The 18,933-nt window shown below is 38.5% G+C and overlaps 1 pseudogene; it reads right to left on the bottom strand.

The window, feature by feature from the left end:
- Window positions 1-1,002: 1,002 nt before the first annotated feature.
- Window positions 1,003-17,268, bottom strand: LOC125128681 (ubiquitin carboxyl-terminal hydrolase MINDY-1-like; annotated as a pseudogene).
- Between the last annotated feature and the right edge of the window lie 1,665 nt (window positions 17,269-18,933).

Below are 18,933 nucleotides of genomic sequence, written 5' to 3'. Positions count from 1 at the left end.
TATTTGATTACATAAATCCGTTTTTTGTTTTTTGTTTTTGCCATTCTTGTTACAGTTTCACTAGAATGATTCTAGGAATGGTACTACCTGGGTTCAATATTAATTCTAAAAGCATTAATTTGATTACTTTCTTAGCCACAATAATAAAAAAGATAAATAAGAAATTAGAGTTGTGTTGACTTAGCAGTTATTAATTAGAACCCCTATCACTTAGCATCTAGTAGTATTGGATGGTAGTTCTAAACCAACTCTCTCTTACTCAAAGCATATATCATCAGGGTTCCTGAATAAATAGCCATGATGGAAAGGGAATCCCCCTGGCAGAAATTAAGAAATAAAGAACAGGAAGGATTAACCTCCAGGATCCCATGTGCTTTTATCTTTAGCATGCCTCAAAACCAAAGAGAGAATGCCTAACCACTAAAAAAGATTAAAGGTGTTAATTAGACCAAGAGATAGAAACCTATCACCCGCATGTCAGGCAGATCCAGACTAAATCTTCTAATGGATTAAAACACACATGCATGCGCACACCCACACAAACACACACACATATAAGAAGTTATTGGTCTCTGAAATTTTGTTGAAGTGTATACTTGTGAACAATTTTGTTGAAACTGCTTAAACTGTGGACAACATCTTTAGAAACAAATTCCTTACCACTATTCCTATTGAAATCGTCTTAAACAATCAATACTAAAATATAACCATAAGGAGCTAAGAAGAGTGACACAAATTTCATAACTACGAAATGCAGAACTGCCAATTGTCACACCTCCTTCAACCGAGGCCATGACAAAGTTACTAGCCGATGGTATAGCGATTCTTTTTAGCTTTCTTTCAAGAGAAACATATCTCAGGGGTTGAGCTGGGGGAGCAAGTGAAAGAGCCATGGCCTTTGAAAGAGGAGCAGAGCAGCTCAGCACTGGGCAGGCTACAGGTGACACAGTGTGACTCTTGCTGCTCATCCAGATGGGCCCCTCTCCTCCACAGCGCTGGGACTCATGTTGCCACAGGCTGGACAGCTTGCTGCTGTCAGCATTCCTCTTATGGAAGTTGCTGGGCCAGTTCCAAGTCCCTAAGACCCAACATGCTTGGTGGCTGCCATTGCTGATGCAGGGACAAGGCGACCAGGTCATCCTGGTCTGCCTGCTGCTGCTTTTCCGGGGAGCCACTCACACCTTCCCCTCTGGAGCCCTTGCACAAGGGATGACTTAGGTAAAGATCACAGTCACAAAAGCAGCTGTCTCCATCCATACTGTTCATGCTCTCCTACACTGCTTGCTCCTCCTGAAAGTCTTGGCTGGTGACAGGTAGGTGCAAGGGACCCTTACGCTTAGTCATAGTGCTAAAAGGGTTGTTTGGGGAAAAGACGCTAAGCTTGCCCTCCCTAGCTGCTGCCCTTAGCTCATGCAGACCATGGTAGTCAGCCGGCCACTGTCATCTCCTAGAACTGCTCTGCCATCATGCTCTCTGTCACGAGGTCAGTGTCCCTTAAGGCTTGCTGGTGATGTCTCCACCAGCTGGTTATAAGTTAGTTTCCCAGTTGTACTCAATGGCCCCAGAACTCTGTGCATCAAAAAGCCAGCCATAGGTACACTGAACAGGTCAAAGATACGGTGCTCAGATGATTACTCAAGACCAGAGACACCTGTATAATGCACCTGGACACCCAGATCTGTGTCCAGTTTAGGCAGAACATGACATTAACCACCTTCTGCTGAAACGGAAGTCCCTCTGATTTTTAGGGCTGGATGGAGAGGAGTCAGTCTCCAAGATGGGCTGTGAGCCATCAAATGTGATCACTTCCTTCTAAGGAAGCAGCGCACACACGTATCTATGCATATGAATGACATGTATATACGGCATCTTTATATAAGACTGTCACCTGGGTCTTGCCTTCGCTCTTACTATGTCCTCAAATTGGTCCTTTAAAATAATGTTGTCCAAGTTCCTTTTAGCAACCATGTAAAATAATGTTTAAAATGCTGTTGTTTCATAGAGCTCACTTTTATTTCTGGCCTCATTATCTTTTACATTACCTTTAAAGTATGGGGAAATGAAAATATTTAACATTTGAGAGAAACAGAAAATAGGAAACATTTGAGAGAGAGAAACAGAAAATAGAGAACCTGAAATGTGTGTATACAAATACACACATACTTCCACACACGCTAATATTTAGTAGGCCCAGATGTTCACTGCCATGCTATTTATAGTAGCAAAAGTAGGAAATGGACCAGATATTCAATAACAGGGTGGTGAAATCAACTATGATGTAGGCATTAAATAAATGTAGGAAACTATTTATAATTATGCTGCATAAATATGCCATAGAACCTAAACATACCAGGAAAAAAAATGACTATAGTATTCAGGGAAACAAAAACAGATTATAATATGACCCAGGTGATCTTATTTTTATAAATGTCAATTTGCACATACACACTCTTTACACCAGAATAGTAGTAGTAGTCATCACTTCGTGAAGAAATTTTATTCTCCTCTAGTGATTTAAATCTCCCTATTTATTTGTATTTTCTAAATTCCTCCCATCACCAATGTGGTTTTGTTTTTATTAATTATTTATAACTAGGTGCTTCTTGGTCCCAAAGAAAGTTTCCTGTGTCTGTGCTGAAGACATTGGTCTCTAAATCAATCCACTGTGAGCTCCATTTAATTAGGGAGGAGGGGGCAGGTCTTTCCTCATAAAGTTGAGTTGAATCAAGGACTGGAGTCCTTGATTGACTCAGAATATTTTTATTTCTCCTGCAGACCTTGCAGTCTTGGTGTTTCTGTTACCTGCAGGAACAGACCAGGAAGGTCTGGATTTTGAGATATTTTCACTTCTTCTCCAACCACTGGTTCCTAATTAATAACTCAAGGCTGACCAACCAGTCCTTCCTTGTGTATTTCAGCTTTTTAGGATGAGACATCATCAAAGGCTAAAATGAGCTAACACTTATTGAATGCTTACTATATAAAGGCTTGAATTATCTCATTTAATCCTCACAACATCTCAAGACAATAAGTACCATTCCTATCATCTTTTGATAGATGAAGAGACTGAGGCACAGAAATAGAGCAGTTCACTCGAGATTACTCAGCTAGTCAATAGCAGAACTGATGGCCTGATTTTAGACCCCAAATTCTTAGCTCCTGTACTATAGCTTCATCCCATGTTACTTACTCCAAAAATGCTAGTTATAAAAAGAGATAGCAAATGCTATTATAATGATATATGCTAGGTGGTTTTGCTAAATAAAAAGCACAGAAAATATGATTTTGATACTAATTCAATTAATTATGCTGAATATAGTTTTCAAAACATTTTAGATCACTTCTCTTAACTCAAATGATGAAAGAATTTTTACCTAATTATCTTAAATGTTTGTTTGTTTTTTGCTGTCATAGCTTGGTATGGTGCACTCAATGAGATGACCAATGAATTAAAATTGCCATAAGCTGAAAAATAATTACCATGAATTTGACAAATTTCGTAGCTCATCAGCTTACACATTTACAGCATCAGGTCAACACTGGGTGCAGAATTCAATCCATCATTTCACTAACAAACATTAAAGACCTCGCTGATTAGAATATTTGCACTGTGTATATTTAGTAGGCAATACCGCTGCACACTAAACTAATGGTGAAAGCTAAAGAAATACAGAGGAACCCACTTCTGCTGACACTTATTGTAGTTAGCTGTCCTAACCTACCATGGTTCTGACCACTGGAACCTAGAGGAACAGGGAGATTTCATCACACTCGAGTCACTTTCTTACCCTGAGCCTTCAAGGATTAAGACTTAGTAGGTCAGAGCTTCAAGCCAGTGCTCTGACACTGTGAAATAATAATTAAAATACAGCAGACACTCTCTCTTAATATGCTTACCTCCATCCTTTAGGAAGAACCTCAGCTGATTCACACCCATGGGAAATATGCTTGGATTTTTCTTCTTCCTTTGTCTTTAATTCTTATATCTTATCTTGAAATTACCATTTTGTCAATACCAAATGGTATTCACAGTGATTGTAAACTCCTTGATTTTTCTAACAACGACAGGAAAATATAATACACGAAGCCAAATAAACCTCAGACACAAACATGGGCTCTGTTCTCCAAGTATTTAGAACATTCTGCTCTCCAAGTATTCAGTTAAGTGGAAGGCAGACCATACCAGAAAAACGTTCACTAAAAAAACACCTTTGGGAGTTCCAGTCTCAGACCTCTGTTGTTTGGTTTGGCAATAATAATAATAATACCATTGGTATCCATTTGCTTTGCATATATGAAAAAATACAGCTTTTCCAAGCAATTGATAGAAGGTGTTTTTGGTTTTGGTTTTTCTGTTAGTTTTTTTTTTTCTTTTGTCTTTTTAGGGCTGCACCCATGACATAGGGGTCCAATTGGAGCTGTAGCCGCTGGCCTACACCACAGCCACAGCAATGCAGGATCTGAGCCACATCTGTGACCTACAACTCAGCTCAAGGCAACGCTGGATCCCTGACCCACTGAGTGAGGCCAGGGATTGAACCTGTGTCCTCATAGATGCTAGTCAGATTCCTTTCTGCTGAGCTGCAACTGGAACCCCCGAAGGTTTTGTTTTTGTTTTTTTTGTTTTTTGGGGTTTTTTTTGTTTTTTGTTTTTTTTTTTTGTCCTTTTGCCTTTTCTTGAGCCGCTCCCGTGGCATATGGAGGTTCCCAGGCTAGGGACTAATCAGAGCTGTAGCCCCTGGCTTATGCCACAGCCACAGCAATGCGGGATGCGAGCCGAGTCTGCGACCCACACCACAGCTCATGGTAACACCCGATCCTTAACACACTGAGCAAGGCCAGGGATCGAACCCGCAACCTCATGGTTCCTAGTCGGATTTTTTTTTTTTTTTGCTATTTCTTGGGCCGCTCCCGCGGCATATGGAGGTTCCCAGGCTAGGGGTCTAATCAGAGCTGTAGCCACCAGCCTACGCCAGAGCCACAGCAACGCGGGATCCAAGCCGTGTCTGCAACCTACACCACAGCTCAGGGCAACGCTGGATCGTTAACCCACTGAGCAAGGGCAGGGACCGAACCCGCAACCTCCTGGTTCCTAGTTGGATTCGTTAATCACTGCGCCACGACTGGAACTCCCCGAAGGTATTTTTTAAGTGAATGTTTTTCTGGTATGGTCTGCCTTCCACTTAAGAGCCAAATACTTGGAGAACAGTTTCCATTCACAGGCTTCATTTCATTTCTCAACTCATGATGCTTCTGCTTCTACATTCACCTTTGTTAATGTTGTTCTCAAAAGCTCAGGTCTGTTCGACAGTCATGGGATTTATTGATAAATTCAATGATTTCTTTTAATGCTTATTTTAAATAGGATGTGACATCTCCATAGGAAATAGCTCTGATTCTTGCCTTCTTGAAACATTCATTTTTCATGGCATTGGACAGCCAGGGAAGTTTTTGTTTTCTGACTGCTTCTTCTAAGCCTTCTTTCAAAAATGTATTTTCTCTACCATCCCCTGTAGGATTGGTTTCTATAGAATTATGTATTTGAATCCGCATCTCATCTATCTTTTCCCTTCCCTTCCATTCCCTTCCTTCTCTCCCTCTAAACCCTCTCCCCAACCCCTCCCTCCTCTCTTTCCATCCTTCCTGGTTTATCTCATTTTTTCTATCATTTCATTGATCTGTATTTGCATAAATAACACCCATACCTATATGTATAGCCTAGGTCTCACCTACAACATCAAATCCACATATTTAACTACTAACTGGGCATCTCCATGTGGCTTTTCCATATTCAACTGCAACTCAACCTTCTTTTCTTCCCAAACCTTCTTCTTTTAGCACACCACTCACTTTAAATGGGTCTGCCATTTACTGAGTTACGTAAAACAGAAAAGAGGAGTCATTTTTAACTCTTTGCTCTCTTGCTACAAAAGCATTCAGCCATTAGTTTTGACAAATTATTTAATTAATACTCCACTCCTGTACATTACCACATCTAGTCCCTCATTCGGGTTTGGATGTTAGGGAAGATTTATTGATCCTATTGACTTTTCAATTTATACATAAAGGTGAATAGAATGTAGTATCGGCAAAGGTATTTGGGAAAGTGAAGAAGAGAATGGAAAAGGGGCTCCGGGAGCTAAGAGGAAGATGAAATAGGCATCATGTACAGAAAGCTAAGGATTTTGATCCCAGGAGCAATGTGAAGCTAGTGCAGAATTTTAAGCAGAATGACATGCACTGTTTTGAAGTTTAGAAATATCTCTCTGGCTGCAGTAGAAAATAGAAAGTTGGATGCCACTGAAAAATTGTAGGTGAAAGGTATGGGTGATGTGCTTTCATACTGCCCTATGAGAATAAATCCTAGTTGCTTCTCCAGGAGACTACAGCCCTTTAAGACAAAGACTGTCCCTGTACTTGAACGCTTAGCACACAGTAAGCATTCAATCAATATTTAATGACTGACTAACTGACTGACCCCAGTGATACCTGGGGTGAGGCAATACTTTGTTTCATGTATTGATGGCAGGTAAGACTGTTCATTCAGAAAAATGTCCTTTTCTGCAGAGCTCTTTTCATTGAATATTGGAATTTAAATGTTGGAACAACCTGCCAAATGACAGAAACTTGGCAATGATGTGAGTTGGCTGAATTGAGACATATTATTTAGGATAAGCACCAACATTCAGAAAATTGAAATCTCCTTCAGAAATCTTTTAATTAGGTAGTCTTTTTTTGTTTACATATGATACTGCACATCCTGTCACTAATAGAAATTAACTTGGATTCCGTTTGGAAACCACACTGGTAATTATTCTCATTTCTCAAATAAATGCAGCAAAGGATGGCAATGAAAAGTTTCATTCTAAAATTGAAGTTGGTATAACTCCAAAAATCCTGAACATTCATTACAGGCCCATAAACAATGACATTTTTAAAGATTACAACCAGGATTGAGAACCTTATCAGCTATTTTTTATTTCCAAGTCACCAACAAAACCCCTTTCGGCAATAGTGAGCTGTCATCTAAGCTACAATTTTATCTTATTCTAATCTAGGTCTTCTTAAGCATTCATAGACAAACTTCAAGCATTTTGTAAAGCCCATAAATTTTTTTCAAAAATTTTGTGTGTGTGTGTGTGTGTGTGTGTGTGTGTGTGTGTGTGTGATCCTTTCTCTATGGTAGGATCCAAACTTTGTGTTGGGCTTCCCAAATGTATTCATGGCTCCAAAGAAATTAACAATGATGGGTAATATTTTACAGGTAAAATAAAAAGTTATAATCTACTTAAACATTCCCACATAGGGAAAGATAATCTTTGGGAGAAAAGTTAGACATTTGTTGAATTAGTTAAATTAGTTAAAATTAGATAAAATAGTTGTATTTTATTTCCTAGAACATCAGATTATAATTTAGAAATAATAAAAATAAGGGAAAATGCCTTCAGAATTTCAATTTTTATGTGCTAGTAAAGGCCATAGAAGTGATGCTCTCATAGAGAGTCGTATTTTGCTTGTAAGAACAAAATACTTCTAGAATGTTTCAAGAGTGCTTCTGTTGGCCCCTTAGTGGTAGGTATTCATCTCCACCATCCCCAGGTAGTGCCTCATTCTTTACCTTCTCTGCTGACAAATGCAACCCTCATATCTTCCGCACCAGTCTCTCGACTCCTCTCTGTCTCTGCAGGTCAGATATTCCATTGGTTCTTATGGTCTAAGGCTCACTGATTGAGCTAGAGTTTATTTAGAGTCTAGAATCATATGAGCAGGGGAGTGATTAAGGATTTTTTTTTTTAATTTACCCCCAAATCTCAATTTCTGAAGTGAAAATATAAATTAGCATCTGCTATAAGAACCTTTGCCTCAAATCTTAGAAAATACCCTCAATGGAAGAGAAAAATGACATAGATCAGCCAAAATGTCCAGAATATCAAAGCACTCTCACAAGAGGCATATCAACTTGAAATGATAAATTTAATAATTTTTTATTAGACGATTCCTTCTTTTATTCCAAGTAAATCTCTAGAAATAACTTTGCAATAAGTTTTATTCTAGGTGTGACTGTGTCTGGAGGTCTTTTTAGTTAGTGAGGATTTAGCACATTATTTTGGTTTGCATTTCAAACAGCTTGGCTACATCTCAGCAAATATCAGTAATGAGTTTTAAGATAAAGATGAAAGCAAGTATATACACCCTTCAGTTGGAGACAATTTCATTTTTGTTAATCCCATTCTGGGTGATTATCACGGAACTCCAGCACCAAGCCATGAAAGAGTCATCAAAACTTCCTTTGGACCCCCTCACGCTTTTCACTAACTTTTATGCAGACGACTTTGATCATGTCCCTGAACTCCAATGAGATATTTTGCACTGTCCTCCTGAGGGCTATGGTACAACTCTGATTCTGAGTGTAAAAAAAGAAAAAAAGAAAAAATACTGAGAATATGGAAGGTTTGGAGAAAAACTTGGGGAAGAGGGAAAATAAAAACACACACACAGAGAATGTCATGGTAGAGGGATGATCTTGAAGTTGATACACCTAAGTTAGACCTCAGAATATCTCTGCTTGTAGAAGACCCATTTAATGCTGTACTTTTGCCTAATTTGGCCAGGAGCTTCATATCAGCGGTTACTTTGGAATGATCCTCTATAACACCTATTATCTTTCTCTGCTGGAATCACTGTGTCACTTTTGTGGTGACTCTTTTTTTTTTAAAGGGCATATTATTTTGAAAATAGAAACAAGATTAACCTAGTGGATAACTGAAACCCAGGTTTTGGAAATGTTTAAACAAGAGTATTGAGTGATATAGTTGTTATTCAAATTCCTAAAACTTCATTGAAAAAGAAATTTAAGGAGCATAAGCTCTTCTGTAGGAAGATTTTAAAGGAACATTAAACTTTATAATGCTCCAATAAACCACTTTAGCCTGCAAACAGGAATGAAACTAGTTGGTTTTTTTTTTTTATTAGCATATAGTTGATTTACAGTGTTGTGTCAATTTCTGCTGTACAGTCATATATATATATATTCATATATATATTCATATATATATTCATATATATATATATTCTTTTTTTCATACTACCTTCCATCATGTTCTACTCCAAGAGATTGGATATAGTTCCCTGCGCTATACTGTAAGACTTCATTGCTTATCCATTCTAAACGTAATAGTTTGCATCTACCAACCCCAAACTCCCCTTCCATCCCACTCCCTCCCCCCCACACTCATTCCCCCATCCCTTGAAAACTACTCAGCCATAAAAAAGAACAAAACAATGCCATTTGCAGCAACATGGATGCAATTAGAGATTCTCATTCTAAGTGAAGTAAGTCAGAAAGAGAAAGACAAATACCATAGGATACAACTTATATGTGGAATGAAATTAGTTGTTTTAAATGTAAGAATTGTTCAGTCCAAAAAGTGAAGATTAAGGCCCTGAAATGAATGATTCTGCTCCAACTAGCAGACTAGCTACATGTGTGATGACAGAGGGGAGGACAAAGGATTCGTGACGTATCAGATGTCATAGGCATTTTTAAGCATTCAGATAACAACACCCCTAGGTCAGTCATTTAAAAATATGCAAGGCGCTGAATAAGGCACACATACTCAGGCATTCACACAGCCACACACATATCTGCTGGGCAGTTCAAATGATCCAGAGTCTGTTGACCTCCACACAGTGCCAGTCCTTCAAATATTGACTCAGTTTAGTCTTTCTTTACCGAAATGAAATACATACTCTGTACTACACTGAGGTTGGGGCTGTGAATGCACTTCTGTAAATTGAAATAATAAATTAAATACATTTTCTTTTAGTTACAACTAGATAAAAAGGTGGCTATGTTCCAAGAGAAGACGTAAATCTCTCTTTAGCTTCACCCTTCTTTAAGCTGAAAAAGACTATAGGATATTTGACAAATAGTGACTACATTCTTCAATTCTTAGGACCATTTAGTCTAGAGTTTGCTAATACTCATATATAAATTATGGTCTATCATTACAGTACTCGATATTTAAAACAAGTCGGCTCATCAAAAGATTGAAGAGAAAATGAGGAAGCAGAAAAGTCCATTTTACTAACCAATTTGCACCAATATCTAGTTAAAGCCTAATGCAGAGAAGTATCCAGATGCATTTTAGAGGGTTTTCAGCAAGTGAAAAAAATGTTTTAGCCTTACCTTCCTCTTCCAATTCTACAGAGATTAATTTTTTAGCCATTAATAAGGGGTTAAAGATGTTTTCGTACGCTAAATAATTTAAATTTGATTTAAATCTTTGACTTAAAATTACTACCAGCAAGTTATCCTTTACCTTTCATTGAATTCATGGAATTAAAACTCAGGAAAAGAGGAATATAATCAAAGTCGATAACTCCCAAAAGAAGCTCTTAGATCATCGGCAATTCACTGTATTTTTATTGGTCTATGACAAACTGAGAGAAATAAGATGATGCCCTGGGTTTTTCTTAAAGTTCAATTTATTACTACTAAGAGACTAGCCTCTATTATGAAACTCTGTCTGTTCTATTTTATTGTGAAAACATTGTTACACTTAGAAAACAGCAATGATAGATGGAGTTATGTACTTATTTTGATTTAAAATATGAAAATATTAAAAAATAAAAATGTTTATAGACAGCTAAACGTGCTTCTCTCTATCATTATTCATTGAATTCTCTCCTCTGGAGTCACAAAAAAAACAAATATAATCTTCCTTCCCGAGAAACTGACAAAATCAAAACAAAGTTAATGCCCCCAAAAGCTCTCTAGAGGTTGAACTTTTCTAGTTTCCTCATACCTTTCTCCAATTATGTTGTACATGGGTGACCTTCCAAGTGCATTACTGAGAAACAGATACATTACTCCAAGTGTGGTCTTTGCAGTCCAGCTATACCACTACATCTCATGCTACGTATTTATCATTAATGCAGACCATAGGAACCCTAATAGTTTAGTGAGGTCTAGGCCTGCTCTAAGCCAGTTGCACAACCTTCCCTTTGAAAATATCTGCTTAGTGGTATTTCTTGAGTACACAGACAACACTTAGTTCAACTCACTAAAAATACTTCATCTTTAAACACTAGTGATAGCAAGAATAGAAGGTCTTACCTTTTGGGAGAAGGACTATAAACACACAATCTCAATCAGTGTTGTCAGTGCCATGATAGGGGTACATCCAAGGTGAGCTGAATTGAGGGGGGTGGGAGGGAGTGGAGACTCAAGGTATGTAATGAGATATGACTTGCACTTTCTTTGTTCTCAATGAGCACAAGGAGCTCCTCTTGCTAATAATCCATCAAAGAAGAAAAAGGAGGCATGGTATAAAAAAATGAGCCAAGTCTGTAATTGACCACGTAACTGGATTTTGTTAAATGATGTGTAACCTACAGCCATTTAAACCATAACAAAAATACTCTTCGTTCATTAATCCTTCTCACGTATTCTACTATCTGCATCTCTTCCTCACTCTGCGCATAAAGTTTATCAGTTTGTAAAATGGAATTTAAAATAATCACAAACTACGTATGTCTCTCTCATGTGCTTATGTGGCATTTATGGAGCGATCTATAGATATACTTACTAATTTGTAGACTTGCCCACATTTGCTTTGGTGGCTTTTATGACAATCCCCTAGAAAAGTAGGTCCACATGTATGGGATTCGACAACAAAAAAAATCCCTGGTGAGCTGCAGAGCACAGACAGCTTGGGACTGTTGTCTACAAAGCTGTCTTTGACCTTTATGCAATTCACTGAAGTTATCCTCACTCTGCTCATTTGCCATGGCTCAATTCAATTTCTTTCTTGGATCAACCATTTTGAACTTACTGCAGGCTTTTGCCTGCTCTCATCATAGGAGTTTTCTTAACTTTTTCTCCAGAAATTTAAGAGAAGAGTATCAAACCAAAGATTTTCCTAGGCGAAATGTAGTTTTGGCAGTGACGGTCACTTGAGTTCACGTTAAGCTTTTCTTCTGAGGACCTCGAAGATTTTGTAAATCTCATCTGACCTCTGAATATCACTATCAGAAGAGGGAAACAGGACAACATTATTCCTGTGGTCACTGTTGCTCCAAGCTCTTAGAGAAAAAGCAATTTTCACAGGGTGCCAAGACTGGGGCAAAAACATACAGTATTAAAGAAAAACCTATATTAATTGTATCAGCACTCATATGAGGAATCATCTTTTTTTTCTGTAATTTGTCAGATCTTATCTGTCTTTATGCATTAATTCATTGACTTACTTATACTTGCTGTGCAATATCTAAGCATATGCCAGAATAAAATCAATTCTTTAGGTAAAGATTTTGATCTCTATTAAAATAATAATAATAGTAATAATAATAATTGGCAGAAAAGGAAAGGTGAACCACTCTGGCCATGAAAGACATTCTGATTTTCTAAAGAAATAATCCTCGTTTACTTTTAATCTGCTTTAGACAGAGGCAAACTGAAAGGCACCTGGCCTCTAAAGAATCAACAGAAACTTGTGGAAATCATTTTGGCCTTTCTTTGAGAGTAAGTTTTAAAGTGATAGAATTCAAACCTCCTCTACAACCCCATCTCCTCTCTGCTTCGAAAAAAGAAAGTTGTCAGCTACATTCAACTGGCAATCTCTTCTATCAGAGATAATGTCTACTACTTTTATTTTTTTCATCTGAGTTTTTCCTAACAAACACTTGGGCTTTCTTCTGGGATATGGTGAAAAATCCATTTTAAGTGATGTATATCCTGACTATGATTCCTTTTACAGCAAAACAATGAAAGCAGTTGGTGATGTGATGGCGTTAATGTATTCATGCAATACATTGGTAGACATATGGGGATCCAGGTTTTTTCTGTGCGTGTGGAGTTTAAAAGGAACCTTCTAGACATGCATTTTACGTACATAAAATATAGTGTTCAAATAGGAACAATGTATGAGAACATCCGTACTTGTCAGCTCTGTGCTGTCAGCAAAGATGAGCTTTCCGAGGGTGGTATTTTAGACTTCATTATACTGTCCCATGGAGCATTCCCAAAAAAGCAGCAGGTAGAAAATCAGGAGCATTGAAATGAAATAATACTCAAGGGAATGAAGACTGTTTTTTCCCCCTCAAATTGTCTCTATTGACAGAGTTGACTTCACTTTGCCATTGAACTGTGACAAGGTGATTATTTTTAAAAACCAAAATATGGTGCATAATACATTTTAGCCTGAAGCTAAAAGTTAAGTGTGAATATTCATTCTTTTTTTTTTTTTTTTTCTCTTCCATGGAAAAAACTGTGGCCTGAGTAGCAAATGAAGTGTTAAATTCCATCAATTCCATGAAGTTAATGAGTGATGTTTACATGGAATCATTTTTTTTTTTTTGTCTTTTTGCTATTTCTTTGGGCCGCTCCCGAGGCATATGGAGGTTCCCAGGCTAGGGGTCGAATCGGAGCTGTAACCACTGCCCTACGCCAGAGCCACAGCAATGCGGGATCCAAGCCGTGTCTGCGACCTACACCACAGATCATGGCAACGCCGGATCGTTAACCCACTGAGCAAGGGCAGGGACCGAACCCGCAACCTCATGGTTCCTAGTTGGATTCGTTAACCATTGCGCCACGACGGGAACTCCACATGGAATCATTTTTAACAGAGAGAAATTCTTTTGATTGTCACTGAGATTTTGTGGCAGGGGAAGGAATTACGGTTTTTTAAATCACAGTAACCTGACTGTCAACTTCTCAGAAAAAAAAAATAATGAATTTAAATATACCAAAATACATCATGTCCACAAACAGAATCTGCACATTCTTATACAAAACGGAGAAGTTAAGTGCATCCTGTCAGTAGACAAACTGACCCTGTATGGTCAGAAATTTGTGTTGAGAATTTTAGAGTAACTTAAACTAATTTTAAGGCCTAGCTCTGTAAAATCCTCCCTGAGGCAAAATGGATATAGAGTCCCTTTGTGCTGATTCTATAAGTGGCCAGAATTACAGTCAGTGGAGTGACTTGGCCAAAGTCAAGCAATAGGACATTGGACAAGTTCACTCCTTCCTATCATGCATGGCAGTGTGTTACTCGGGCTTCCAAGCCTAGCTAGAGTCTTATATATTTTCTTCAAGAAGAGCTAATTTGGAAGGTTGATCTGGTCAATGCTTTTAGGCTTACAGAGACCTAATGAACTTATTTGTTTGGAATTTGTGTTTAGCCTAGTATCTTACTCTTAAAAAAAAAAAAAAAAAAAGCACATTAAAAACAAACAAACAAACAAAAAAACAAAAAACACTTCTCCATACAAGCCTACAGGCAGGAGCACACAAGTCTTAGCTAATATAAATTCTGGTCATTTGTCTTCCCTTTTATCCACTTGGGTCATGTCAAGCAAAATCCACTTCATTTTAAACATTGTCAAAGGAAAATGAAGTTGGGTGGGTTATAAGGGATTCTCTACTTCACTACAGATTTTTTAAAAATCACATTATCAGATATTGCAAAACTCTTCCTTTAGACATCAATACATCTTTTCTCTCAGACGCTCCAAATCACAACCCCCCTTGTCTCATCCTGAGTCACAGGACAGTGATTCTGCTTCTATGGTTAATCTCCCACTTTGGACTCTGGTCATGGAAATGTGCTTCCTAAAATGGCTTTTCTTTCTTCAGTAGTGAACATTACAACAAAGTTCTTATCTTCAGATGAGTAGGATGAAGCAAACTGTTAGGCAAGTCTCTCCTTTTTTTTTTTAATATTATTTATTTTACAATATAATCTTTTAAATAGACTGTCAAAAAAACAAACAAAATGTACTTTGATTCCATATCAAAATTCACAAATTTAATCATAATTCAAATGACTCCTTCATGTAGTCCTTTTTAAAATTTTACTTCCAAAGCATTTGTTTATCTTTTTATAATAACACCAAAAAGAAATTGGCTGGCTACATGTAATTTAATACACACCAGAGGGAAGTAAAAAGTCAACATTTGGAATGTTATTTACACTGAACAAATATGTTTTAAGAATTTATTTAATTCTCATTAAATTCTAGTTTATTTAAGTAATTTAAGAATTAAGTTAAAGTCCCCTCCCCCCTTTTTTTTAACTATCTGTAAGGCTGAAATGAGACTGGAGAAAAATCTTAGAAGATTTAAGGGATGGTTTAAATCTTAGATGATTTAAGGGGTCCAACTTACACTTGGATGGTGTAATTTCAAGTTGCTGAAAACCACACAGAAGGAAATTTGGCCATATCCATCAAAGTTAATAACTTGCCATCTCTTTTTTAATTTTTTTGGCTGCACCTGTGGCAGTTGGAAGTTCCCTGGCCAGGGATCAAACCTGCCCCACAGTTGTAACCTGTGCAACAGCTATGGAAATGCCCGATCCTTAAACCACTGTACCACAAGGGAACTTGCAAACTCACCATCTTTTGACCTAGTAATTCTTGCTATCAGGAATATACTCTACAGATAAATTTGACCACATTCAAATAACATACATGTACACTCATGACAGAATATTTTCTGCCAGGAAACTGGAAGGAAACTAAGTGCTCATCAACTGAGGACTGATTAGATAAATTAATCTAGGAAGTGGAATATAATATAGCCATAAACATGAATAAGGAAGTTGTTTGTATATTGGTGGAGAAAACTTGAAATACATTGTTTAGGGCAAAATAAGCCACACAACTGTGTTTATAACATGCCACTTTTTGCATTATATTCACATTTTCTCATAAATATGTGTATAAGCCTAAGGCATCTTTGGAAGGACACTAAATAAAAGAATGACATAGGTGCCCATGGGAGGGGAATGGAAGGATGAGGGGGAGGACAGGAAGGGGACTTTTCACTTTACTTTTAAATTTGAACTTTGTGACTATGTTATTATGATCCTGACTTACAATAAGGAATATATTTTTGTTTTTTAATCCTCATTCCTGGCTCTGAGCTCCTAAAATCCTTGAAATGTCCTAGTGAGGAGAGCAGAAAGATGTCTATTGTTATGTTAATGAGGTGGCTCGGGAAAGCCCCAGGAAGCTGAAGGATGGAAGATGGTTGTCCATGGAGGCAACCTTGTGTGTGATGCGAAGGTTAGATCTTTCAGTCCCAACCCTGGAAAGCAGTGATGGCCATTCATTTAATCAATTATCCTACGTCATGACACCTCCATAAAATCCCCAAAAGACAGCAATCTGAGAGCTTCTAGGTTTGTGAACCCATGAAGATTTGGGAAGAGTAGTGTGTTCAGAGAGCCTGGAAGCTCTGCATCCCTTCTTCATGCCTCGGCTTACTCATCTCTTCTACCTGGACATTCCTGTGTTATATCCTTTTATAATAAAACGGTCATCTAGCAAGTGACATGGTTCTGTGAGTTCTGTGAGCTGCTGTAGCAAATTAATTAACCCCAAGAAGGGGGTCCTGGGAATTTCTTATTTATAGTTGATGTCCTAGACTTGCGATTGGCCTCTGCATGGGGGACAATCCTGTGGGACTCAGCCCTTCACCTGCAGGATCTGACTCCATCTCCAGGTAGAGCGTCAGAATGGAGCTGACCTGTAGGTCTCTCCACTGATGTTGGAGAAATGCTTGGTGGGGTTAGAAAACTCCCATATGGGAACTGGTGTCAGAACTGGAGTTACCTACTGAAAAAAAAGCTCTGAAACATTGTCCAGAGCCTCCAGAGATGACAAGCTTAGCTCTGAGCCCCAACAGGCACACTTTGAACTTGCTGATGAGGCTGTAACTTATAAAAAAGGAGTTTATTCTTCCCTTGATCAACCTCCTCCATGAAGCAGGGAATAGAATCAGCATTTTGGAACCAAATGACACAGCATTATTATCCCCTAATATGCAGAACGGTTGATCAATCTCTTCTCGAGACTCTCGCTGTTTGTTAGCATCCATGATACCACGGGATTGTCATTTTTTCCCCTAATTTTCTGACCTTTCGATTTTAGCCTCATTTATGGATTTCTCTTCTCTGATCTCTTTATATTCACAGGAGAATTTCAGGACTCAGTTTTGAAATCTCTGATTTTCACTGGACCTGCATTCTGTAGAGTTTGCTGAGGCTGCCATAACTAAGTCCCACAAACTGGATGGTTTAAACAACAGAAATGTATTGTCTCATGGTTCTGGAGATCAGAAGTCCGGGATCAAGATATCCTTCTGAGAGGCATCAAAGAAGATCTGTGTCATGCCTCTCTCCTAACTTCCGGGGGTTTGCTGCCAACTTTTGGTGTGCCATGGCTTGTAGAAGCACCACCCATCTCTGCCGTCATCATTGCGTGGTGTTCTTACTTTGCATGTGTCTGTGTCAAAATGTCCTTTTTATAAGGACACTGATCATATTGGATTAGAATCCCAGAGACCTCATCTGAACTTGATTACTGTTGTAAAGACCCTATCTCCAAATAAGGCCATATTACAGAACACTGAAAGTTAAGACTTCAACTATATATATATATTTTTTAGGGCTACACCCTAGGCACATAGAAGTTCCCAGACTAGAGGTCAGATCGGAGCTACAGCTGCTGGCCTACACCACAGCCATAGGAATGCGAGATTCAAGCTGCATCTGTGACCTAAAATGCAGCTCACAGCAATGTCGGATCCTTAACCCACTGAGTGGGGCCAGGGATCAAACCATGTCCTCAGGGTTACTAGTCAAGTTCATTACTGTTGAGCCACGACAGGAGCTCCCAACTTCAACAGTTCTTTTGTAGGGATGTGTGGGGGTTTGGAGACTTGTGAATTTGGAATTTGGCAATTTAACCCATAACATATTCTCCAGATTATTTCATTCACTCCTACAGCTTCAAACACCATCCATTTGCCAAGAAGTCTTCAGTTTATATAGCCAGCCTATATCTATTCTCAAACCAACTGCCAAAAAGAAATCTCCACCTACATGTCTCACAAGATCTCAAACTTCTATCGAAAACCATATTTGATCATTTACCACTTCCCAATCTATTCCTCTTCTAGTCTTCCCCATCTCAGTTAACGGCAACTCCATCCATGCTCTTACTCAGACCACCAGCATCCTGGGGGATCATGCCTGATGTTCTGACATCCAGTCATTCACTAAGTCCTCTGTTTATTCAGCCTCCAGCCAGAATCCCACGTTTATTCAGTCCTTGGCACCCTACTAACTGCTGCCATTATTGCTTTCTAAAAATTTGTTTCCATGAAATATCAAATGCTCATATGTGCTATACTAAAAATATTGGATGAGGGCTAGATTTTATTTAAGATTATAGGTAAGAAGGTTACTTCTTTTGGGTCATTCTCACAGCATGTGGAAATTCCTGGGCCAGGGATGGGACCTGTACTACAGCAGTGACCCAAGATGCTGCAGCAACTATGCTAGATCCTTAACCTGCTGTGCCACAAGGGAACTCCCAGGAAAGGTTACTTTTAAATGGTTGATTCTACCCTTTTCTTTTTTTTTTTTTCTATCTTTTCTAGGGCCGCTCCCACAGCATATGGAGATTCCCAGGCTAGGGGTCCAATCGGAGCTGTAGCTGCCAGCCCACACCAGAGCCACAGCAACGCAGGATCTGAGCAGTGTCTGCAACCTACACCACAGCTCATGGAAATTCCGGATCTTTAACCCACTGAACAAGGCCAAGCACTGAACCTGCAACCTCATGGTTCCTAGTCGGATCTGTTAACCACTGAGCCACGACAGGGAACTCCAACAAGGGCTATTTTAAAGGGGTTCCCCCTCTTATTTTTTCCTGTTGTTCATTAGCTTAACTGTTATTTTCTTCTTTATCCTATATAAGAGTGCAAGGATTTTTTAGTATATCATGATGAGATTACAAAAGGTACTGCCACTCTTTTTCACTTACTGAAGTATGAAGCAATGAAAGCAACATACAAGGAGTCTAAGGTTGTTTGTTATCAATTAGACATCCATTACATTCTAAAAAAGCATTTAG

This window comes from Phacochoerus africanus, chromosome 6 (assembly GCF_016906955.1).
Source record: "Phacochoerus africanus isolate WHEZ1 chromosome 6, ROS_Pafr_v1, whole genome shotgun sequence".
Taxonomy (NCBI): Eukaryota; Metazoa; Chordata; class Mammalia; order Artiodactyla; family Suidae; genus Phacochoerus; species Phacochoerus africanus.
This window is presented reverse-complemented; position numbering and strand designations above follow the sequence as displayed.